The sequence below is a fragment of the Oncorhynchus clarkii genome, chromosome 9, assembly GCF_045791955.1.
Source record: "Oncorhynchus clarkii lewisi isolate Uvic-CL-2024 chromosome 9, UVic_Ocla_1.0, whole genome shotgun sequence".
NCBI classification, from domain to species: Eukaryota; Metazoa; Chordata; class Actinopteri; order Salmoniformes; family Salmonidae; genus Oncorhynchus; species Oncorhynchus clarkii.
In genome coordinates this window covers 43,612,967-43,639,415 of record NC_092155.1, presented here as the reverse complement: position 1 = coordinate 43,639,415, position 26,449 = coordinate 43,612,967, and the positions used below count along the sequence as shown (strand labels likewise).

The window sequence follows — 26,449 nt, the reverse complement described above, 5'->3', positions numbered from 1 at the left end:
ATCTTCGGAATGTATACTTCTGAGAGTGTGAGACAATAAAGTAGCGTAGTTCTAACCATAAATTCACAAGGGACTGCCCTCATAAGTCATTGAATGCTGCAAAGCCCGTTTTGCAATGTGAAGAATTTGGCTCATAGAAAAGGAAACTCAGAAGATACCGAGAGGAAGTTATCTACACGGAAGTGCTACAGAAGCCAGACTTTTGCAATAGAGTTGGAAGATCCCATATCAGTCAGAAATTCAGAAATTCCAGGGAGTAGAGGGAAAGTGTAAGGGAAGTGTCCAGGGAGTAGGGTCTTAGGGTCTCTACTTTCTGGACGAACCTTTGTTTCTGTCTGTTGCCCCACTCCTCCTACAGATGGAGACAAAATACATCAAAACTAAAAGAGAATTGAACTTTTCTTGTGTCCAATCAGGTTGTTTTCAGGATGGTTTTCACTGACCTGTGGTTAAATCAGTTTGGTGAAACTTTCCGATTGTTGCAGATAGAACGATATGAACTGATACAGATCAGTGAGTCATATTTGTCCAACAAAATCTATTTATATCTGTAGATTGTTGAAAGTTGCACTCTAATGAATAGATGTTGTACACAAATTTGTTTACATCCCTGTTAGAGAGCATTTCTCCTTTGACAAGATAATCCATCCACCTGACAGATGTGGCATTTCAAGAAGCTGATTAAATGGCATGCTCATTACATAGGTGCACCTTGTGTTGGGGACAATAAAAGGCCACTCTAAAATGTGCAGTTTTGTCACACAACACAATGCCACAAGTTTTGAGGGAGTGTGCAATTGGCATGCTGACTGCAGGAACACCCAACAGAACTGTTGTCAGAGAATTGAATGTTAATTTCTCTACCATAAGCCGCATCCAAAGTTGTTTTGAGAATTTGTCATGTACACTGCTAAAAAAAATAAAGGGAACACTTAAACAACACAATGTAACTCCAAGTCAATCATACTTCTGTGAAATCAAACTGTCCACTTAGGAAGCAACACTGATTGACAATAAATTTCACATGCTGTTGTGCAAATGGAATAGACAACAGGTGTAAATTATAGGCAATTAGCAAGACACCCCCAATAAAGGAGTGGTTCTGCAGGTGGTGACCACAGACCACTTCTCAGTTCCTATGCTTCCTGGCTGATGTTTTGGTCACTTTTGAATGCTGGCGGTGCTTTCACTCTAGTGGTAGCATGAGACGGAGTCTACAACCCACACAAGTGGCTCAGGTAGTGCAGCTCATCCAGGATGGCACATCAATGCAAGCTGTGGCTAGAAGGTTTGCTGTGTCTGTCAGCGTAGTGTCCAGAGCATGGAGGCGCTACCAGGAGACAGGCCAGTACATCAGGAGACGTGGAGGAGGCCGTAGGAGCGCAACAACCCAACAGCAGGACCGCTACCTCCGCCTTTGTGCAAGGAGGAGCAGGAGGAGCACTGCCAGAGCCCTGCAAAATGACCTCCAGCAGGCCACAAATGTGCATGTGTCTGCTCAAACGGTCAGAAACAGACTCCATGAGGGTGGTATGAGGGCCCGACGTCCACAGGTGGGGGTTGTGCTTACAGCCCAACACCGTGCAGGACGTTTGGCATTTGCCAGAGAACATCAAGATTGGCAAATTCGCCACTGGCGCCCTGTGCTCTTCACAGATGAAAGCAGGTTCACACTGAGCATATGTGACAGACGTGACAGAATCTGGAGACGCCGTGGAGAACGTTCTGCTGCCTGCAACATCCTCCAGCATGACCGGTTTGGCGGTGGGTCAGTCATGGTGTGGGGTGGCATTTCTTTGGGGGGACGCACAGCCCTCCATGTGCTCGCCAGAGGTAGCCTGACTGCCATTAGGTACCGAGATGAGATCCTCAGACCTCTTGTGAGACCATATGCTGGTGCGGTTGGCCCTGGGTTCTATCCTAATGCAAGACAATGCTAGACCTCATGTGGCTGGAGTGTGTCAGCAGTCCTTGCAAGAGGAAGGCATTGATGCTATGGACTGGCCCGCCCGTTCCCCAGACCTGAATCCAATTGAGCACATCTGGGACATCATGTCTCGCTCCATTCACCAACGCCACGTTGCACCACAGACTGTCCAGGAGTTGGCGGATGCTTTAGTCCAGGTCTGGGAGGAGATCCCTCAGGAGACCATCCGCCACCTCATCAGGAGCATGCCCAGGCGTTATAGGGAGGTTATACAGGCACGTGGAGGCCACACACACTACGGAGCCTCATTTTGACTTGTTTTAAGGACATTACATCAAAGTTGGATCATCCTGTAGTGTGGTTTTCCACTTTAATTTTGAGTGTGACTCCAAATCCAGACCTCCATGGGTTGATAAATTTGATTTCCATTGATAATGTTTGTGTGATTTTGTTGTCAGCACATTCAACTATGTAAAGAAAAAAGTATTTAATAAGAATATTTCATTCATTCAGATCTAGGATGTGTTATTTTAGTGTTCCCTTTATTTTTTTGAGCAGTGTACATCCAACTGGCCTCACAACCGCAGACCACGTGGAACCACGCCAGCCCAGGACATCCACATCCAGCTTCTTCACCTGGGGAAACATCTGAGGAGGGGGAAAGGGGGTGCTGAGGAGTATTTATGTCCTTCATAAAGCCCCTTTGTGGAGAAAAACTACTTCTGATTGGTTGGGCCTGGCTGCACCTCTGCCCAGTCATGTGAAATCTATAGATTAAGGTCTAATGCATTTATTTCAATGGACTGATTTCCTTCTATTAACTGTAACTCTGTAAAAATGTTGCATTTCTATTTTTGTTCAGTATATTTCTATTGGAATGCCATCAAGGCCAGGGGTTTTCCCCGTCTGAAATAGTCAATTGCCAACTGTAATTGTGTTGCAGCGAGTTTAACCTGATTTTTAAGGAAAATAATATCACAACACTCTTCCTCAAGTTTTAAATGAATTAAACCAGATATTTCCTGGAGAAGTTCCTCAAACTCCTTTTGGTTTGCGTCTAAACTATTCAGTACTTCTGTAGAACATGCGTCCACACCATTGATGTGCCATGTTAGTTCTACCTCTGCTGTAAGTCTTTTCTATGAATAAATTCAGCATATTGACATGTCCCACCGTGCACCATCTGTGACTTATAGGAAGATTTGAACCCACATATCCCCTTTCCTGCAGTCTTAACATTATTAATATTCTTCAGAATATCATAATTAATGAACATTGTTTTGTTTTTTTTACTTGTAGAAATTCCTGTGTTTCTATGTCAAAGGGTTTTGTTATATTTCAGTCTTCTGTGATGTACAGTACCAGTCAAAAGTTTGGACACACCTACTCATTCAAGGGTTTCTTTATTTTTTTACTATTTTCTACATTGTAGAAGAATAGTGAAGACATCAAAACTATTAAATAACACACATGGAAACAAATAGTAACCAAAAAGGTGTTAAACAAATCAAAATATGTTTTATATTTGACATTCTTCAAAGTAGCCACCCTTGGACTTGATGACAGCTTTGCACACACTTGGCATTCTCTCAACCAGCTTCATTCAATTAACAGGTGTGCCTTGTTAAAAAAGTTATAAAGTCATATCTCAGACTGGCCAATAAAAATAAATGATTAAGATAGGCAAAAGAACACAGATACTGGACAGAGGAACTCTGCCTAGAAGGCTAGCATCGCCTCCTCACTGTTGGTGGGTACTATTTAATGAAGCTGCCAGTTGAGGACTTGTGAGGCATCTGTTTCTCAAACTAGACACTAATGTATTTGTCCTCTTGCTCAGTTGTGCACCGGGGCCTCCCACTCCTCTTTCTATTCTGGTTAGTGCCAGTTTGAGCTGTTCTGTAGAGGGAGTACGTCAACAGCGAAGAGCAGCAACCCTTTGCCTTGATGACAGATTTGCGCACTCTTGGCATTCTTTCAACCAGCTTCATGAGGTAGTCACCTGGAATGCATTTCAATTAACAGGCGTGCCTTGTTAAAAATTAATTTGTGGAATTTCTTTCCTTCTTAATGCTATTGAGCCAATCAGCTGCGTTGTGACAAGGTAGGGGTGGTATACAGAAGATAGCCCTATTTGCTAAAAGACCAAGTCCATATTATGGCAAGAATATCTCAAATAAGCAAAGAGAAATGACAGTCCATTACCTTAAGACGTGAAGGTCAGTCAAGTGCAAAGTTTCTTCAAGTGCAGTCGCAAAAACCATCAAGCACTATGAAGAAACAGGAAAGGAAGACCGAGTTACCTCTGCTGCAGGTGATAAGTTCATTAGAATTAACTGCACCTCAGATTGCAGCCCAAATAAATGCTTCACAGAGTTCAAGTAACAAACATCTCAACATCGGCTGTTCATAGACGACTGTGTGAATCAGGCATTCATGGTCGAACTACTGAAAGAAACCACTAGTAAAGGACACCAATAAGAAAAAGAGACTTGCTTGGGCCAAGAAACACAGGCAATAGACATTAGACTGTGGAAATCTGCCCTATGGCTGATGAGTCCAATATTATTTTGTTCCAACCGCTGTGTCTTTGTGAGACGCAGTATAGGTGAACGGATGATCTCCGCATGTGTAGTTCCCACCATGAAGCATGGAGAAGGTGTGATGTTTGGTGGTGGTTTGCTGGTGACACTCTCAGTGATTTATTTAGAATTCAAGGCACTCTTTAACCAGCATTGCTACCATAGCATTCTGCAGCAATACGCCATCCCATCTGGTTTGCGCTTAGTGGGACTATCATTTGTTTTTCAACAGGAAAATGACCCAAAACACATCTCCAGGCTGTGTAATGGGCTATTTGACAAAGAAGGAGCGTGATGGAGTGCTGCATCAGATGACCTGGCCTCCACAATCACCCGACATCAACCCAATTGAGATGGTTTGGTATGAGTTGGACTGCAGAGTGAAGGAAAAGCAGCCAACAACTGCTCAGCATATGTGTGAACTCCTTCAAGACTGTTGGAAAAGCATTCCTCATGAAGGTGGTTGAGAGAATGCCAAGGCAAAGGGTGGCTACTTTGAAGAATCTCATATCTAATATATTTGTATTTGTTTAACACTTTTTGGGTAACTACATGATTCCATATGTGTTATTTCATAGTTTATGTCTTCACTATTATTCTACAATGTAGAAAATGGTCAAAATAAAGAAAAACCCTTGAATAAGTACCAAGCTTTTGACTGGTACTGTATATAAAGTATAATATTGGGATGCAAACTCGAAAACGTAATACATTTCAAGCCCATAACCATGTGTGTGTGAGGTGTATACTTTTGTTTCAAAGTAGATTGGTTTAAGACCAAGAAACACTGTGTGACCCTGATTTAGCCCACTGCAGTAAAAGGTTAACCCCAACATTTCACCATCATTGTAAAGCCCTAGTTATTTGGTTGCTTAGACAAAGACAAGATTATTATTTATTTCATGTGATTAGTTTTAAGGTGAACATTTATTTATGTTTGTCCTTCATTTTAAATCAACCCTGTTATGTGAACTGAACTCTATTACAAGTGAAACTATTTATTTATAAATATTTTTTTCAAAATAAATATTTAACATCTAAAACGTAAACTCAAAGTGTGAAAGCAGGTGAACTGGTTCTACTCCTTTTGGCAATTTTCTGGTGTTCTGTGGTAGACAACTGAGCGGATTGAGCATAACACTTCAACCCTGTTACCCAAAGTCAGGCTATTCATGTTGACAATGTGAGGACGTTGGTAAAATGAAAAAATGCAGAGTCAGGCGCAGGACACAGTTCTGAGTAATCATCCAAAATAAGTACGATTCCAACAAGGAACAAATACAAATAATCCCAAGCACGAACAACGAGAACGCACATGACAAACAATAATGCACAAAACAGAGAGGGAAATCAGAGGGTTAAATAAGGAACATAATTAATGGAATAGAAACCAGGTGTGTATGATCAAGACAACTAAAACATAGATCGGTGGTGTCTAGAAAGCCGGTGCCGTCGACCGCCGAACACCGCCCGAAGAAGGAGAGGGACCAACTTCGGCCGAAGTCGTGACAGTAGCCACCCCCCCCCCCCCCCCCCCCCCCTTGACGCGCGGCTCCAGCAGCGCGCCGACCTTGATCAATCTCCTCAGGACTTTAAATGGCCCCACAAACCGCGGACCCAGCTTCCGGCAGGGCAGGCGAAGGGGCAGGTTTCGGGTCGAGAGACAGACCCGATCCCCCGGTGCATACGCCGGGGGGAAACTGTGGTGGCGGTTGGCACTCGCCTTCTGCCGCCTGATGGCCCATTGTAAACACACATGAGCAGCGTCCCATGTCGCCTCTGAGTGCCAAAACCATTCATCCACTGCAGGAGCCTCGATCTGGCTCTGATGCCAAGGTGCCAGAACCGGCTGATAACCTAGCACACACTGGAAAGGGGATAGGTTAGTGGAAGAGTGGCGAAGGGAGTTTTGGGCCAGGGGATGAAAACCGACCACTCCCCAGGCCAATCCTGGCAATAGGACCGCAGAAACCTACCCACATCCTGGTTTACTCTCTCCACCTGCCCGGTACTCTCGGGGTGAAAACCTGAGGTGAGGCTAACCCGAGACCCCCAGGCGTTCCATAAACGCCCTTCAGACTTTAGACGTGAATTGGGGACCCCGATCAGAAACTATATCCTCAGGCACCCTGTAGTGCCAGTCCATAGGGAGACCGGGCAAAGGAAGGAGAAGGCAGGACTTAGAAAACCGATCCACAACGACTAGGATCGTGGTATTACCCCGTGACAGGGGAAGATCCGTCACGAAATCCTGTGGAACGGGAAGAGGCTGTAATTTCCCTCTGGGCAGGTGTCTAGGTGCCTTGCACTGTGCGCACACCGAACAGGAGGAAACATAAGCCCTCACGTCCTTGGCTAAAGTGGGCCACCAGTACTTCCCAACAAGACAGCGCACTGTCCGACCGATGCCAGGATGGCCCGAAGAGGGTGACATGTGGGCCCAACAGATAAAACGATCGGGGACATCAAACGGAACGTACAGATGCCCAACTGGACACTGTGGGGGAGTGACACCCGCTCGATGTCCGCATCCACCTCCCATACCACCGGTGCCACCACATTCTGGGAACCTGGTCTGTAGGATAGAGTGAAAACAAAGCGGGTGAAAAACATGGCCCACCTCGCCTGGCGAGGGTTCAGTCTCCTAGCTGCCCGAATGTACTCCAGATTGCGGTGGTCAGTCCAAATAAGGAAAGGGTGTTTAGCCCCCTCAATCCAATGTCTCCACGCTTTCAGTGCCCTGACAACAGCCAACAGCTCCTGGTCCCCCACATCATAGTTCGCTCTGCCGGGCTGAGCCTCTTCGAAAACAAAGCGCAGGGGCGGAGCTTTTGTGGCGTACCCGAGCGTTGAGACAGCACAGCTCCTATCCCAGCCTCGGACGCGTCCACCTCAACTATGAACGATAAGGAGGGATCAGGATGAGCCAGCACAGGAGCCGAGGTAAACAGAGCCTTTAGTTGACAAAAAGCCCTGTCCGCCTCCGCTGACCACTGCAGTCGCACTGTTCCCCCCTTCAGCAAGGAGGTAATGGGAGCCGCTACCTGACCGAAACCCCGGATAAATCTCCAGTAGTAGTTGGCAAACCCTAAGAACCACTGCATCTCCTTTACCGTGGTTGGAATCGGCCAATTACGCACGGCTGAAATGCGGTCATTCTCCATCTCCACCCCTGACGCTGAAAAGCGGTACCCTAGGAAGGAGATGGACTGTTGGAAGAACAGACAATTCTCAGCCTTGATGTACAGGTCATGCTCCAACAGTCAACCAAGCACCCTGCGGACCAGAGACACAAGCTCGGCGCGTGTAGCGGAGTATATTAGAATGTCATCTATATACACCACCACACCCTGCCCGTGCAGGTCCCTGAAAAACTTGTCTACAAAAGATTGGAAAACTGATGGAGCATTCATTAACCTGTACGGCATGACTAGATATTCATAGTGCCCAGATGTAGTGCTAAAAGCCGTCTTCCACTCATCCCCTCCCTTGATACGCACCAGGTTGTAAGCGCTCCTGAGGTCCAATTTTGTGAAGAAGCGCAATGACTCTGTCATACTGGCTATGAGAGGTAGTGGGTAACTGTATTTATCGTGATCTGATTCAAACCTCGATAGTCAATACACGGGCGCAAACCTCCACCCATCTTCACAAAAAATAAACTTGAGGAGACAGGTGAAGTGGAAGGCCGAATGCATCCCTGTCCCAGAGATTCGGTGACATGTGTTTCCATAGCCACCGTCTCCTCCTGTGACAGAGGATACATGTGACTCCTGGGAAGTGCAGCGTCTACCAGAAGATTTATCGCACAATCCCTACGTCGATGGGGTGGTAATAAAGGCGCCTTCTTTTTACAGAAGGCGAGAGCCAAATCGGCATATTCGGGGGGGAATGTGCATGGTGGATACCTGGTTTGGACTCTCCACCGTAGTGGCATCTAAGGAAACACCTACACACCTCCCTGAGCACTGACGAGACCATCCCTTGAGAGCCCTCTGTTGCCACGAAATAATACGATCATGAGAGGCCAACCAGGGAAGGTCCAACACAACAAGAAACGCAGGAGTCGATCAGAAAGAGACTAATTCTCTCCTCATGATTCTCCTGCGTTATCATACGGAGTGGAGCGGTGACCTCCCTGATTAGCCCTGACCCCAACGGACGACTATCTAAGGCATGTACAGGGAAGGGGACATCAACAGGAACAATAGGAATCCCTAAACTAAGTGCAAAGGTACGATCAATAAAGTTCCCAGCTGTGCCTGAATCTACTAGCGCCTTATGCTGGGAAAACTCAGGAAAGGCTACATACAACCACATGTCTGCAACAGGGAGCTCTGGGTGAGGCGTGTGCCTACTCACCTGAGATGATCCACCAGTGCTCCGCCTGCCACCTCGATTACCTGGGAAACCTCCCCAGCACTGACCAGCAGTGTGTCCTCTGCGGCCACAGTTGGTGCAGGGAACGGTCCCCCGTCCAGTCCCCCTCATAGCAGCCCCTCCACAACTCCATAGGGGTAGGATCAGAGGTGCTGGGGGATGGAACTGACGGACCCCGATTTGGACGTCCGTGGGATGCCAACAGGTTGTCCAGCCGGATGGATAGGTCCACCAGCTGGTCCAGATTAAGGGTGGTGTCCCTGCAGGCTAACTCCCTACGAACGTCCTCACGTAAACTACACCTGTAGCGGTCGATCAGGGCCCGCTCGTTCAATCCTGCGCCAGCGGCCACAGTTCTAAAATCCAGAGCAAAGTCATGAGCACTCCTCATCCCTTGTCTAAAATGGAACAAACGTTCCCCCGCCGCTCTCCCCTCAGGTGGATGATTGAAACGTAGTTGTCCAACGTCGGGCCTCCTTCTCCCCAGATGGCGTTGTCCCAGACCAGTGCTTTTCCAGTCAGACAAGAGATGAGGGCGCTCACTCTCTCGCGTCCTGAGGGAGCTGGCTGAACAGTTGCCAGGTAGAGCTCCAGCTGGAGTAGGAACCCCTGGCACCCGGCAGCCGTTCCATCATATGCTCCCGGGAGCGAGAGTCGAATCCCACTGGATTCTGATGAAAGAAGTATGGATCTCTGGATTGGTTGATGTGAGAGCTGGGAAGGTGCTGATGGGTGAACCGGAAAACCCCCTCTCTCCCATCGGTACATGGTTTGCAGCAAGCGATCCATGGCTGTACCGAGACTCTGTAACATGGTCGCGTGCTGCTGAACACACTCCTCCATTGGGAGAGGAGGGCTGGCTGTACCTGCTGACTCCATTTGTTGGTGCATTATTCTGTGAGGACGTTGGTAAAATGAAAAAATGCAGAGTCAGGCACAGGACACAGTTCTGAGTAACCATCCAAAATGTACTCCAAAATAAGTAAGATTCCAACAAGGAACAAATACAAATAATCCCAAGCACGAACAACGAGAACCCACATGACAAACAATAACACACAAAACAGAGAGGGAAATCAGAGGGTTAAAATAAGGAACATAATTAATGGAATAGAAACCAGGTGTGTATGATCAAGACAAAACAAAACAAAAATTAAACATAGATCGGTAGTGTCTAGAAAGCCGGTGACGTCAACCTTGTCAGCTTAGGGGTTTGAACTTGCAACCTTACTAGTCTAACACTCTAACCACTAGGCTACCCTGCCGCTCCTGCAATATGAAATACAGTACCTTACCACTAGTTGCTTATAAGTTACTGTCAAATGCAACCCGTTTACATTGTAGTACAATTCAGGTTGGCCCTATAGTGTAAATCTGGTATGAGTATAGTGGCACTGGTAATGGAAGAAAATAGCCACATTTCTCTCAAAGGACTCTGGGAAGACTAGTGTTTCCCTCTATTCCTCCAGAAGGACGGTGGTTTAGCACATCAGCACCTGGCCTAAAAATGAGCTCCCAGACTAAAATTTGATGGATGCATGGCTGCTTTCCCTTTCTTGTCATGTGAGACTGTAGAAACTTCCGGGAGCTAGTCTCAGAAATCCCAGACCTTGGCACTACGTAAGCCTAGATTTCCACAGAGTCGACTCTCTCTCTCATAGAGCAAAAACATGTATTTGCATAAAAAGCATAAACTGCACACCCTTAGGGGAATGTTATATGATTTGACACACTCCCTCAGGTAACAACACAGTAAATCGGGGGAAGTTGCTTTTTAAACATTCTGGAAATTCTTAACTAGATAACACACCCTCATACATATCCTAGGGGCAAGATGAGATCGAGAGTGATGTTGAACCACGTGGAAATGTTCAACAAATGAGCCACATACATACATCAATGAGGTATTTGATCTCTTGCATCGATACGGTGTCTCTCAGGGGATGCACCCAGGGGATACAACCAGCTGTGAAACTTCTCAAATACCACATTCAACGAAGTATGAAATGTATGAGTAATCGCAGTAGGTTCTGTGAAATAACTAACCTGAACCAAGCTTCTACTTCCTCTTCTGTGCTGTGCTCACCAACGGTATTCTCCGTCTCTCTCTCTCTCTCTCTCTCACACACACACACACACACACACACACACACACACACACACACACACACACACACACACACACACACACACACACACACACACACACACACACACCCCCTGCAGGTGGCTGGTTGGCAGGTGGGCTTTGGCGTCATTGGGCGAGACACTGTAATCTGTCTGATCTAACTGGGAAAGACATTTATTTCACCGACTCATTTCTTTATTGAGAAATTGCATATATTCCTTCTTCAGAAACCCGCGAGAGGAATCCCCTCTTTAAATCAGCCTGGCAGTCTCAATCATACAAGTAAGAAAGTGTTTGCTTTCGTATGAATTATTATGGATATTACTTGACACGGGGAATTTCCTCAATAGAATACACTGGAAATGGGAGTACACAGCTGGGTTTATGAGAAACAGGTGGGTTTCTGAGAACATGAATAGGTGAAAAACTATCCACCCTTCCTCCCCTTTTCAAAAAGGCACCACGTATCAATATATCTCATATTTTGTTTTATAGGTATAGTCCTTCACTGTAATCATATCCAAGTTCTCTATTGAATTCATATGTAAACTGAGTATAACACTGGACTTAAGAATAGTTTAAAAGCCTAATTTGTGTTTTAGTTCTACAACAAGGAATATCAAAGGGGAACAGGCATGGTGTGTGAAGGGGAATAAAGGAACATAATTATACAAGTGAGAATGAGAGAAGGGAAAATAGACGTTTTCCTTAACTTGTCCAGTGATTATTTTTGTATTTTTTAGGGTCACCATTTAGAAAGTTCGCATAGAAAATAGGTGCAACAAATGCCTGCTATTGTGCGTTTCGACTGAACGGTCGTGTCGATAAAAACAGTGGCCAACGTGATTTGCACTCCCGTAGATCTGAAAAAAATGAATGGTGAAACTTGCATCAAGTCAACTAGAAAAGCAAGACAAAGCAATTCAGGCAACTTTGAAACTCAAGATGTCCTGCAAGAAAAACCATTGTTATAGTTGAAAAATAGATTTAGCAAGCAGTATGCATTTAGAATTAACTGTTTATAGTTACGTGATGAAATCACGTGCTCCAGGTACTTTCAAAAGGATTCGGCAATCATAAATCATTCGAAAAACACCGCTTCTATCTTTTGTCGCAATACAGTTTGACAAAAGAAAAATCCACCAGGTAGAATGAAAAACATTATAACCCAGATTTTTGGGAGAAGGCCAAGAACTACAGAAAGTAAAACGTGAGTAAGACTAAGACCAGGCAGAAGTAAAGATATCAAATCCGACATGAATGAATGAGTAATCAAATGAATTGGTGACATCATTAAACGTGCAGAGCCATGCCTGATCATTTAAAAAACTATAGGCTACCTAATATACACTCTTAAAAGTGCTTGATTATATACATTGACAGAAACAAAGACATGGCATTTCCCCCAAGCTTGTATTTCTCCAAAAACATATCACATATTCTGATCAACACCCTATTGGTTATTATGTAACCATCAAGCAATGCAGGCAGTGTTAGGTTGTTTTCTGCTTCTAGCTCTTATTTCACAAAAACACTTTCAAAACATTTCATGAATGTAGAATGCCCACAAATGGCAGGTCATTGCTGCGGCTCAAATGACAGTAGAACATATTTGGGTGTACATTTGATGCGACTAGTTGGATAATTAAGGTACAGAAGTAGGATGGCGTGACAACTAGTATGCACATGCCCCTCTCTCTCATTATGCTGTCAGTGGAATAGCTACCGAAACCTGTTATTAGAGCCAATTCAATAGTATCTTCTATGTCAGCGTAATAATCTTGCTGTGTAATTGTCTGAGGATATTGTTCAGAACTTCTAGCATTCATTCATCATTATGTGAATACCTACAGCAGACCAATATGACATCTGAATACTTCATAAAATAGACTAAATGAACTGAAGCAAATATCTGATACAAATGATTAAAGATTGCAACAACAAAAAAATAGTTACATGTATGCCTCACGTCACTTGTAGTGACAGCCAATGGAATTAAAGTAATTGGGTTACAATTCAAAACACACCCGCGAAGACTTACTCACGCACATAAAATCTCTACTGCGAAAAACAACTGTGCACATTTCAAAATACAAAATATTGAAATCGTTTAATGGTATGTGAGAATCTGGACGTTTCCTTCAGATTCTGTATGTTCTATTTTGAACTCATTGTACGTCGCAAATTGCACTCTATTCACGCTTCACCCATGTAGACATTTTCAGTTGAGTTCCCCTTTCTGATGACCAACTTAAGCTGGAAGAGACGTAGAGATATTTTCAAATAGGGTAGAACACAGCAATGTGCCAATTTCCTCGAACTTATGAACATGGACAGATTCTGTATATTGTGCTAGTCAGGGTTACTAGTCACATGTCCAAAATTGTAATTGGTAATCACTTTTGGATTACCCAAACTCAGTAACATAATCTGATTACTTTCCCTCTAAGAGGCATTAGAAGAGGACAAATTAATATTACCAATTGAATGAGATTCACTACCGTTCAAAAGTTTGGGGTCACTTAGAAAGGTCCTTGTTTTTGAAAGAAAAGCACTTTTTTTTGTCCATTAAAATAACATCAAATTGATCAGAAATAGAGTGTAGACATTGTTAATGTTGTAAATGTCTATTGTAGCTGGAAACATCTACAAACTGTAGGACTACAGAGGCCCATTTTTAGCATCCATCACTCCTGTGTTCCAATGGCACGTTGTGTTAGCTAATCCAAGTTTATCATTTTAAAAGGCTTATTGATCTTCTTCAGACTAATTGAGTATCTGGAGCATCAGCATTTGGGTTCGATTACAGGCTCAAAATGGCCTGTAAGGGTATTTCTTCAAGTTGGAAAATCTTTGGATGATGTCGACAGCAGTCACACCATTGGAAGACATAGCTTGGACTGTAGCCTATTAAAATCCTCTTCCTGCTCTTTTCCCGCAATCCATCAAACGCATTGGTGTGTCATAGTGGTCTCTGACTTGTGGTCAGACTCGCTCAGATGGAAAAACGTAAACCTGCGCCTTTTTTCAATGCGGATTTAAATGTCATTGAGAAAACAGAAAGGCGTCCGATTTTTGTTGTTGTTGTTGTTGTTGCTACAATCCTTTCTGAATTTAAAAGTAATTATCTAATTTGATTACAATATTTTTGCAATCTGTTACTCCCCAGCACTGGTGCTAGTAATATGGTCACGCTATGCTCATTCAAATTTAAAAAAAAGTTTTTCAGATGCGTCAAATAAAACAAGTGTACACTTTACCGTGAAGTGCTTACTTACGAGCCCTTTCCCAACTATGCAGTTAAAAAGTACAAATAGATACAAATAAAATAGTACGAGGCTATAAACAGGCTGTAGCCTGCACATTTTTTAGGGCCTTCCTCATTCAGAGTGTTACTTACACTATGTGTGGACATATTTATGTCAACAAATCAAAGTGGCTGAAGCCATGAGAGAAAGACAGTACTTGGCAGGCCGCAGGAATTCTGACACATGTAGGAAAACAAACCATGAAAACTAGAGGCTAAAAGGCTAGGTGAACTAAGCTTGAATTAAAAAAAAAAAACAGCAATAGTACCGTTTGTCCATCTTGAGACGCTGTAGCCAGTGAGACTGCTTCAAAATAGTCTGAATTAATCTAAGATAACTCAAGAAATACAGTACCAGTCAAAAGTTTGGACAAGGGTTTTTCTTTATTTTTTAAAACTATTTTCTACATTCTAGAATAATAGTGAAGACATCAAAACTATGAAATAACACATATGGAATCATGTTGTAAGCAAAAAAACTGTTAAACAAATCAAAATCTATTTTATATGAAATTCTTCAAAGTAGCCTTGATGACAGCTTTGCGTTTTTGCTGAGGAAATCTTAATCACGCAATTTTAAATCTAACTCAGATGTTTGGTGCAGTACTTCTCAAGTGAAAAAATGTGCATGAATATGTTTTGTCTCTCATTGAAAGACATACTTCATTTATGAATCCCTACTGTTGACCAATCACCGATGAAGGGACTTCGGTTTGCAGTGGGCAGCTGGGAGGAGGTGTTCTTATTCTCCATGGACTTTACAGTGTCCCAGAACTTTTTTGAGTTAGTGTTGCAGGAAGCACTGTCACCACTGATAAATCCACTATAATTGAGAATTTCAATAAGCATTTTTCTACGGCTGGCCATGCTTTCCACCTGGCTACTCCTACCCCGGTCAACAGCACTGCACCCCCCACAGCAACTCGCCCAAGCCTTCCCCATTTTTCCTTCTCCCAAATCCAGTCAGCTGATGTTCTGAAAGAGCTGCAAAATCTGGACCCTAGAAATCAGCTAGACAATCTGGACCCTTTCTTTCTAAAATTATCTGCCGAAATTGTTGCCACCCCTATTACTAGCCTGTTCAACCTCTCTTTCAACCTCTCTTTCGTGTCGTCTGAGATTCCCAAAGATTGGAAAGCAGCTGCGGCCCTCTTCAAAGGGGGGGACACTCTTGACCCAAACTGCTACAGACCTATATCTATCCTACCCTGCCTTTCTACGGTCTTCGAAAGCCGACCATTTCGAATCTCACCATACCTTCTCTGCCATGCAATCTGGTTTCAGAGCTGGTCATGGGTGCACCTCAGCCACGCTCAAGGTCCTAAACGATTCATTGATCTGGCCAAGGCTTTCGACTCTGTCAATCACCACATCCTCATCGGCAGACTCGACAGCCTTGGTTTCTCAAATGATTGCCTCGCCTGGTTCACCAACTACTTCTCTGATAGAGTTCAGTGTGTCAAATCGGAGGGTCTGCTGTCCGAACCTCTGGCTGGGGGTGCCACAGGGTTCAATTCTTGAACCGTCTCTCTTCTCTGTATACATCAATGATGTCGCTCTTGCTGCTGGTGAGTCTCTGATCCACCTCTACGCAGATGACACCATTCTGTATACTTCTGGCCCTTCTTTGGACACTGTGTTAACAACCCTCCAGGCAAGCTTCAATGCCATACAACTCTCCTTCCGTGGCCTCCAATTGCTCTTAAATACAAGTAAAACTAAATGCATGCTCTTCAACCGATCGCTGCCTGCACCTGCCCGCCTGTCCAACATCACTACTCTGGACGGCTCTGACTTAGAATACGTGGACAACTACAAATACCTAGGTGTCTGGTTAGACTGTAAACTCTCCTTCCAGACCCACATCAAACATCTCCAATCCAAACTTAAATCTAGAATTGTCTTCCTATTTCGCAACAAAGCATCCTTCACTCATGCTGCCAAACATACCCTTGTAAAACTGACCATCCTACCAATCCTCGACTTTGGCGATGTCATTTACAAAATAGCCTCCAATACCCTACTTAACAAATTGGATGCAGTCTATCACAGTGCAATCCGTTTTGTCACCAAAGCCCCATATACTACCCACCATTGCGACCTGTATTGTTGACTGTATGTTTGATTTACTCCATGTGTAACTCTGTGTCATTGTATGTGTCGAACTGCTTTGCTTTATCTTGGCCAGGTCGCAATTGTAAATGAGAACTTGTTCTCAACTTGCCTACCTGGTTAAATAAAGGTGAAATAAATAAACCATCATGTTTGGAGGAAAAAGAGGGAAGCTTGCTAGCTGAAGAACACAGTTTCAACCGTGAAGCACGGGGGTGGCAGCATCATGTTGTGGGGGTGCTTTGCTGCATGAGGGACTGGTGCACTTCACAAAATAGATTGGATCATGAGGACAGAAAATCATGTGGATATATTGAAGCAACATCTCAAGACATCAGTCAGGAAGTTAAAACTTTGGTCTTCCAAATGGACAATGACCGCAAGCATACTTCCAAAGTTGTGGCAAAAGGCCTAAGGACAACAAAGTCAAGGTATTGGAGTGGCCATCACAAAGCCCTGACCTCAATCCTATAGAAAATGTGTGGGTAAAACTGAAAAAGCGTGTGCGCACAAGGAGGCCTACAAACCTGACTCAGTTACACCAGCTCTGTCAGGAGGAATGGGCCAAAATTCACCCAACTTTTTGTGGAAGCTTGTGGAAGGCTACCCAAAACGTTTGACCCAAGTTAAACAATTTAAAGGCAATGCTACCTAATACTAATTGAGTGTATGTAATTGTCTGATGCACTGGGAATGTGATGAAAGAAATAAAAGCTCAAATAAATCATTCTCTCTACTATTATTCTGACATTTCACATTCTTAAAATAAAGTGGTGATCCTAACTGACCTAAAACATGGAATTTTTACTTGTCAGGAATTGTGAAAAACTCAGATTTAAACTATTTGGCTAAGGTGTATCTAAATGTCCAACTTCAACTGTAAATACATTAATTATTTCTTACCCAAATGGGCGGCGGTTCGGGGTAAAGTATTAGGATCACTGTGAGCATAGTTACAAGAGAGAGTGTCTCACTTTCTTTTTCCCCTCCCTCTTTTGATAAACGGTCATATCATCGTTAGTCCACTAGGGACCTATTTTCATCGTATTAAGTTTCTAATCAATAACCTATACCGTGTGTGTGTGTATCCTGTTTTATCATTTAGTTAGTTAGTAAATAAACAATTAAATCAATTTGTGTGGTACGGAATGATCAGTAAAGCTTAGGTTTGTGCAGATACAAGGAGTATGCAACGTTCAGAATTATGAGACCGATATGAGGTAATGATTAATAAATGACTTATCGATATATAATCTAGAGTTTAATTAGGGAGAACTCGTTAAACAACTTCTTCTGCGGTGCCCCAAATCCTAATGAGTTAATTGTTACATGACTCCTTTAAATCACGTAACAATTAAACATAGTTGATTCGATACATAAGTCATCAGATTAATGAGTCACGTCACGACAGTAGTCATGGAGAGGCTGGGAATTGGGTAATTTATCTATTATACACCGAACAAAAATATAAACGCAACATGTAAAGTGTTGGTTCCATGTTTCATGAGCTGAAATAAAAGATCCCAGAAATGTTTCAGACGCACAAAAAGATTATTTCTCTCAACGGACAAGGTCACAATCAACAGCCTGATCAACTCTATACGAAAGAGGTGTCGCACTGCATGAGGCAAATGGTGGTCACACCAGATACTGACTGGTTTCCTGATTTACATTTTTTTTAAGGTGTCTGTGACCAACCGGTGCATATCTGTATTGTGAAATCCATAGTTTAGTGCCAAATGAATTTATTTCAATTGACTGATTTCCTTATATGAACAGTAACTAAAAATCTTTTAAATTGTTGCATATTGAATTCATATTTTTGTTCAGTATAAATGAGTGAAACACACATCTATATTATGCGATAAGGTGGGGAGGATCACAAAAGAGTGGACCATTCGCAAGGGAACTTCTATCCTAAGGTTATTTGTCTTACCACCAAACTTCCACTCCATGTCAACCAGCTGGTTGACCATAAGAGTCTGCCCTACAGCCAGCCTGGACAACACAGGGTAGTGGCTGCTCCACTGAAAATAATTATTCAATCAATTACATTTTTTCTCAATTCAATATCCAACATGGAGGATAGGATATTAAATGTTGTAACATACCTGTTGTGAAAAATGGGCTGCCTTGGCATCATTGAATCCTATCAATTAAAAGTTATGGTTAAAAGTTGTTTAATGATACTGTAAAGCTCAGTATCAATATGGACTGTGGAGACTGGAGTATTTGCAGCTTTGATAGTGTACATGGGGTTTATTACATATATATTACAACATACCTAAAGCCAGAAGGTCCTCTTAGACTTGGTCTGCCGTCAGATTTTTCTTTAGGGCACCTAGAATTTTTTTCTTCCAATCTTGGTTTTGAGTTAAAATAAACTACAACATGTACTTTGTCCATTTTAGGTTGCTGTAACCACATAATTAAATTGAACACATTTTACAGTGCATTCGGGAAGTCTTCATTTCCTTTGACTTTTTCTTATGTTACAGCCTATTTCGAAAATGTATTGAATGGCATTTTCCCTCAATCTTCACACAATACCCCATAATGACAAAGTAAAAACAAGTTTTCAGAAATGTTTAGAAATTTATAAAAAATGTTTTGTTGAAATATCACATTTAGTATTCAGACCCTCTACTCAATACTTTGTTGAAGCACCTTTGGCCACGATTACAGCCTCGATGCTACAAGCTTGGCACGCCTGTATTTGGGGAGTTTCTTCCATTCTTCTCTGCAGATCCCCTCAAGCTCTCTCGGGTTGGTTGGGAGCGTCGCTGCACAGCTATTTTTAGGTCTCTCCAAAGATGTTCGATCAGGTTCATGTCCAGGCTCTGGCTGGGCCACTCTAGGACATTCAGAGAATTGTCGCGATGCCATTCCTGCGTTGTCTTGGCTGTGTGCTTAGGGTCGTTGTCCTGTTGGAAGGTGAACCTTAGCCCCATTCTGAGGTCCTGAGCTCTCTGGAGCAGGTTTTCATCAAGGATCTCTCTGTACTTTTCTCTGTTGATCTTTCCCCTCAATCCTGACTAGCCTCCCAGTCCCTGCTGCTAAAAAACATCCCCACAGTATGATGTTGCCCCCACCATGCTTCACCGTAGGGATGGTGCCAGGTTTCCTCCAGACGTGACGCTTGGCATTCAGGCCAAAGAGTTCAATCTTGGTTTCATCAGACCAGAGAATTTTGTTTCTCATGGTCTGAGAGTGCTTTAGGTGCCTTTTGGCAAAATCCAAGCTGGCTATCATGTGCATTTTACTGAGGAGTGGCTTCTGTCTAGCCACTCCACCATAAAAGCCTGATTGGTAGAGTGCAGCAGAGATGGTTGCCTTTCTGGAAGGTTCTCCGATCTCCACAGAGGAGCTCTGTCAGATGACCATCGGGTTCTTGGTCACCTCCCTGACCAAGGCCCTTCTCCCCCCATTGCTAAGTTTGGCCGGGCGGCAGCTCTAGGAAGAGTCTTGGTGGTTCCAAACTTCTTCCATTTAAGAATGATGGAGGCCACTGTGTTCTTGGGGACCTTCAAGGCTGCAGAAATGTGTTGGTACCCTTCCCTAGATCTGTGCCTCGACACAATCCTGATTCTGAGCTTTACGGACAATTCCTTCGACCTCATGGCTTGGTTTTTGCTCCGACATGCACTGTTAACCATGGGACCTTATATAGACAAGTGCTTGCCTTTCCAAATCATGTCCAATCAATTGAATTTACCACAGGTGGACTCCAATTAAGTTGTAGAAACATCTCAAGGCTGATCAATGGAAACAGGATGAACTTGAGCTCAATTTAGAGTCTCATAGCAAAGGGACTTAATACTTATGTAAATAAGTTATTTCAGTTTTTTTATTTCATTAAAATTTGCAAAACTTTCTAAAAGTGATATACTAATTGATATACTAATATACTAAGATATGTGCTGGACTCTTTACCATATTTTGGTTTAGGTGTATTTCACGTTGTATACACAAGTTATTCCTAAATCTCTTTATTTGTGAGTGCTGTCTGTCAGTCTCACCATAGGGAAGCAGCATGAAACTCTTCATACGGTTTCTCAGAGGGCCTGCACTCATCCCATTCTCCTCTGCAAACTCACTCAGCTGCTGCAAGAGCCTGGCCGTCTGCAAATACACACCACAATGAATGAAGGAAACACAGTCAAGTGGCAGTCTGTTCACACATCCAGCACACAATTAAGGATAAGATAATATATGTCTGTCCTCATGAGTGTGTTTACCTCTTTTGGCTCCAATAGGAAATTGAAAACAATCTCAGTCAGACTTGTAAATTGCTGCAGAGAAACAGTTTAAGAATACACAGTTTATTGGTCTATTCAGTACATTGATTCATAGTTGCCATAGATCTACTTTGTTGTTAGGTAAGATGGGCCAGACCTCATATGAATCATGTGACCGTACCTAGTCATGTGACCTGGGACGTGTATAGCCTAACTACACACATTTCGAAACATTGCATCATACTAAAAGCAGCATGTTTCGAAATCAGTTAGGCTTTATGTCAATTCGTAAGTACAAGCAAGCATGCAGCTAATATTTGCAGGGGTGTATTCATTTCGTTCACCCTTTAAGAACCACACGGAAGCAAAGAGAAAACGAGAGCTTCTATTGGACAAATTCAGGTAGGTCCCGCCCCGTTTCGTTCCGTTTAAGAAACGTTTTGCATCAGAATCGGACAAATGAATATACCCCTGCAGTGTTTACAGTTAACTTTTGCTCACTGTACTGAGTTCATGCTCAAAACGACCATTTCACGTTATCGAATGCTCACCTGCTCGTTGAATTTGTTAATGTTCAGAAAGTCATTGCTCACAGAATCTGGTAAAGTATCTTTAGTAAATTGAAGTTGCACAATTGTTGCTGTCAGCTAGTGCACTGATCAGCAAATTCAAAGTTAGTTTTCTTGCTATTCAACTCAGCACGTTCCATACTTGTTTCTTCTATTGTATTATGGAGGTCCGCAAACAAACGTTAGAAGTGCATGCCGCCACCTACTAGATGGGGTGAAAACTGATCTTAATAGCGGAAGGGGGAAAAACATACTCATAATATTCCAAAAGTAAACAAAATACAGTATATATAAAAAATATATATATATATTTAGCTCCTTAAGTCGGATTCAGATGTCCCATCAGATCCCCCAGGCTCAGGAGCCTGAGAGGGGGTACATCTTCATTCAGTATTCTCTACAAAGTTTTAGCCATGAAGTCTGGTTTGCCCAATGTGAATATAAATCCTGGTTTACTAATGCTATGTATTGGCCATTGAGAGGCATTGGCTCGATGACAGCTTTGCACACTTTTGGCATTCTCTCAATCAGCTTCATGAGGAATGCTTTTCCAACATATGCTGATTACTTGTTGGCTGCTTTTCCTTCACTCTGCGGTCCAACTCATCCCAAACCATCTCTATTGGGTTGAGGTCGGGTGATTGTGGATGCCAGGTCATCTGATGCAGCACTCCATCACTATCCTTGGTCAAATAGCACATACACAGCCTGGAGGTGTGTTTTGGGTCATTGTTCTGTTGAAAAACAAATTATAGTCCCACTAAGCACAAAGCAGATGGGATGGTGTATTGCTGCAGAATGGTGTGGTAGCAATGCTGGTTAAGTGTGCCTTGAATTCTAAATAAATCACAGACAGTGTCAAGAGCAAAGCACCTTCTGCTCCATGCTTCACGGGGGGAAATACACATGCAGAGGTCATCCGTTCACCTACTCTGCGTCTCACAAAGACACGGCGGTTGGAACCAAAATCCATCGCTCATGTTTCTTGGCCCAGGCAAGTCACTTCTTCTTGTTGGTGTCCCTTAGTAGTGCTTTCTTTGCAGCAATTCAACCATGAAGGCCCAATTCACGCAGTCTCCTCTGAACAGTTGATGTTGAGATATGTCTGTTCCTTGAACTCTGAAGCATTTCTTTGGGTGCAGTTAACTCTAATGAACTTATCCTCTGCAGCAGAGGTAACTCTGGGTCTTCCTTTCCTGCGGCTGCCCTCATGAGAGCCAATTCACAGCGCTTGATGGTTTTTGTGACTGCACTTCAAGAAACTTTGCACTTGACTGACCATGTCTTAAAGTAATGATGGACTGTCGTTTCTCTTTGCTTATTTGAGCTGTTCTTGCCATAATATGGACTTGGTCTTTTACTAAATAGGGCTATCTTCTGTATACCAACCCTACGTTGTCACAACACAACAGATTTGCTCATACTCATGAAGAAGGAAAGAAATTCCACAAATAATAATTTTGTACTCATTCATTATTATCCTGGACAAACGTATTAATTTGTATTTTCACAAAACTATATTTTCTCATATCCTTTGTTTGAGCATAAGAGCAGGGAATACACGATAAGTGGAGGGACTCCCTTCCACTGGATTTGGAAACTCAAGAAGAAGGGATCTAATTCTGCACTAAACAGGACTCGAAACACCATACTAGTGTTTTCAATATTTTCCGTGTTAGTGCTCCCAGCCTCTTGCAAGGTGTTCCACAACTATTAATTAAGTGGTGTTTCAGAACACTTTAGGATGAATGTTTCAGTACACCTTAAATCGGTCTCATAACCCCTTACAACCCACGTGTTTCAAAACTCCAGCAAAGTTTGTTTTGTCTCCTTAACATTGGTGGCAGTTCAGTTGCCACTAGTTTTAGTGTTACAAAACACTTCATTATGACAGTGCAGAAGCAAGTAAAATAAAGAAAGGTGTGTCAAAATATAAAGGATTGTTTATGCTGAAACCCTCATATTAAACACCAATGGTATTCACAAGGTTGATAGGTTATATTTAGGATAATGTTTCACAGCTTTGTCATTCTATTTTTTTTATCTTCTTATTTTACATGTGATAAGGCCACACAGGGGGCCAGCGATAACTACAGACACCTGTGACAGTCTGAAGTATCCAAAAATGCCACTAGATGTCTTGTGATAAATTACATAAAATCCTTGAAAGCTACCAAAACGCTGGTAGTTTATTTGTAAACTTCAAAGGTTGCCAGTAATATACCCTCCCATTGCAACCCTATCAATAATCAACTGCTCTGCCAATGGCCTAGTTAGTAAGTACCCCACTGGTCCTTGTTAGAAGGGTGCGTGTACGTGTAACCGAATGTCCACAATAACAATATATCCAAACATTTGAGGTTGTCACTGAAAAAGGATTGCCCATTCTATTCATTTACTGAAGTCTTATTAAATCCATTGGTATAACAATAAATGCATCATCATAACTGTGCCCATGTAGCCTATGTAATGTGCTTTGTTCACGAATTCAAGTTTGGTTTGCAGGTAGGATGAACAAAGCACATTACATAGGCTACAATACAAAACATAGGAACATGTAAGACAAATGTGCGATAGAATTTAAATGGGCACAGTTATGATGATGCATTTGTTATTATACCAATGGATTTAATTAGACTTCAGTAAATGAATAGAATGGGCAATCCTTTTTCAGTGACAACCTCAAATGTTTGGATATATTGTTATTGTGGACATTCGGTTACACGTACACGCACTCTCCTAACAAGGACCAGTGGGGTACTTACTAACTAGACCATTGGCAGAGCAGTTTATAAATGCTGTATAATGCAACGTAGGTCTATTAAGGGTTAACACTGGAAAAGGTAAATATATTTTTCATTCAGCTACAGCGTGATTCGAGACCCGGGAAAAGTTACGCCTGAATACTGTTGCAAAAAAAATAAGAAAAAAGATTGCAGCAGGCAAGCTTGAGGAGTACAGAACTCGGCTTAAATATTCTCCGCCAGTGTAAAAAAAAGAAGAAGAAGGCGTGTGTAGGTTGAAGTAGGTAGAGTGTGGGCCAAGCAGTGAGAGAGGACCAATCAATTTCAACTGTTCCCCCTCTTTCTTTCCGAATGACAACCTCTGCAACAGGTAATTTTTTGTTGTACAGTTGCCCTTCTCGTGATAAGTGTTCAAGTAGCCTGGGCTGTGCACTCTGCAAAACAGCACTCAGGAGATCAATTTACGCCACAGCAGCATGCTGATGAGACCGTAAGAATTCCTGCATGAGGTTTGACCACTTTCTTACTTTTATAGTCATTTGTTCGATTGGGAGTCATATTAATTCCCACTTTTTTTTGCTTAAAGACATGCCACACTTCGATGTAATTGATGCAACAAGGTTGCGCGGATGTATGATTATGAAAGTTGGAGACAAGGAAGGAAGGGAAATATCCAACATATCTTCAAACATGGCAAATATAGGGCTATTTACTGTGACATTTACTATTTACTGTGAACTGTATTGTGTTCTGTATCGGAATGTTTAATATTGCAGTTTAAATTCACCGAGTTGATCTGGGTCGCGCAGTTAGTAGCCTGTACAGTTGGCAACAGACGTTGCGAGTGGAATCTAATGCATTTTTACGCGTGAGTAGGCTAGTTTGTGATTTTCAAGAAGACGGTGATTCATTTTTTTTTGCGTGTCTTTGGACGTTTATCTAAACGTTGGTTCAACTTGAACTCGACTACCGAAGTGTTACATTGCATTGGCACAATTTCCTCAAAATAATTTCAAGTTCGATTGCGACGTTTTTCATACAAGCCAAGCGCATGTTTCCTAACTCCATGCCATGCCAGAGAGAGAGACATCGTTTTTTTAATGGTTTATTTGGAATAGTTGTTTTCTGTAAGAATATGTGCCTTCATAATCATTGTATGTACTGGGCCTAATGGGCCTACATTGTAATGCGGAAACTTAATATAATAGGTCTATAACCCTAGCCTAGTCGTTTGAGTGTTACAGAATTCGTAAACTGTTGTGCACCTGCGTGGATTTTTATATCAAGTTTGCAGAGTCTTTGAAGTTGGGTCTTTATTCTCTGAGAGTTCACACGCATCAGCGCGAAAGTAATAGGATAATTGGCGTATTTGACTGTAGCCGACACCGCACCGTGTGAACCCGCTTGGGCCTGCTCAAGGCATGCCCGCGGTAGTGGGATTTCCAAAGATACATTTTTATTAACCACACATTCACGGATACCGTTTCTAATTAAGAACAACAACTCGTTGCTTTGGCTTGGTTGTTCATCTCTCGAGAACTATACTTTGTGCTTAGTGGCGAGGGATGGCATGAACCATCTTCGGACCCCTCATACGCGCTGCAGGCACACGTGTGAACACACTCATTTTAAAACATCCACATGTTTCATTTTTTTCTGCCCCAGTTTGAACTATTTGGAGGTTACAAATATAACAAATACTGTAGGCCTACAGTTTCTTGCACACGGAATTTATGAATAGTACATTTAAAGGTAGGCTGCATAATTGTAATGGCTGTTAGCGGTGACACCCCCTGTGGGTAAAAAAAAACCTTTCATGTTGTAGCCCTAATCTCTGACATTCAGGCTGCGAAAGAACTTTGATGTGGCCCCTTATTGTCCCCCCACCCTCCCCTCCACCTCCTACCTTCACCCTCTCAGTCGCCATGGCTTTTGCCAGTGTTAACTTCACAATGTGGCTTTGCATTTCAATGTGTTTCTTAAGAAGCAGTAAAACAGAGGTTTGAAAGCTTGTTGAAAATTAATTTATTTAGAGACTAATCTTGAGTCATTTAGAGAGGATCATTAAGACTTTCCTTGGCTGTGTGAGTGTGAGAGAGAGAGAGCGTGAGTGTGTGTCCCCGAGTGTGTGTCCCCCGTAGTTTGCAGGATGCACCTGTGGCCCTGGCTGTTTCTGGTCTTGTGTATGGGCTTCTTCTTTTAATGCCTGGAATATTCATGCAAATGGGGATGTAGGTGTTGCATCGTAAACTGTATGTGATCTTCCACTTCTTCTTTGGTTTATGGGGTGCTGCAGGGCTGACTTTTGAGCCCCTCCCGTTGATAATAACATTCAGCCAGTGGCTGAAATTATCTCTCTGAAATTATCTCTCAAACAAAACGACAGCAGTGCCCCAACACACAATTTCAATTTGGTAACCGCCTGATCACTAGGCACCAACCAGCCTTATCTGACCTCGCTC

The 26,449-nt window shown here is 42.8% G+C and overlaps 1 protein-coding gene and 1 pseudogene across 2 annotated transcripts in view; one reads left to right on the top strand and one right to left on the bottom strand.

Annotated features, from left to right (window-relative positions):
* Positions 1-13,213: 13,213 nt before the first annotated feature.
* On the bottom strand, positions 13,214-25,914 carry LOC139417554 (COMM domain-containing protein 7-like; annotated as a pseudogene).
* LOC139416365 (DNA (cytosine-5)-methyltransferase 3B-like) overlaps positions 24,248-26,449 on the top strand; it is a 47,315-nt gene continuing 45,113 nt past the window's right edge. Inside the window, exon 1 of one of the 2 annotated variants that reach the window (XM_071164901.1) lies at positions 24,248-24,357. The gene's annotated coding sequence lies outside the window, so the exon portion shown is untranslated. Of the gene's footprint in view, positions 24,358-24,396; positions 24,497-26,449 lie in introns of those variants that run through there. The other variant, XM_071164902.1, reaches the window with a different exon arrangement.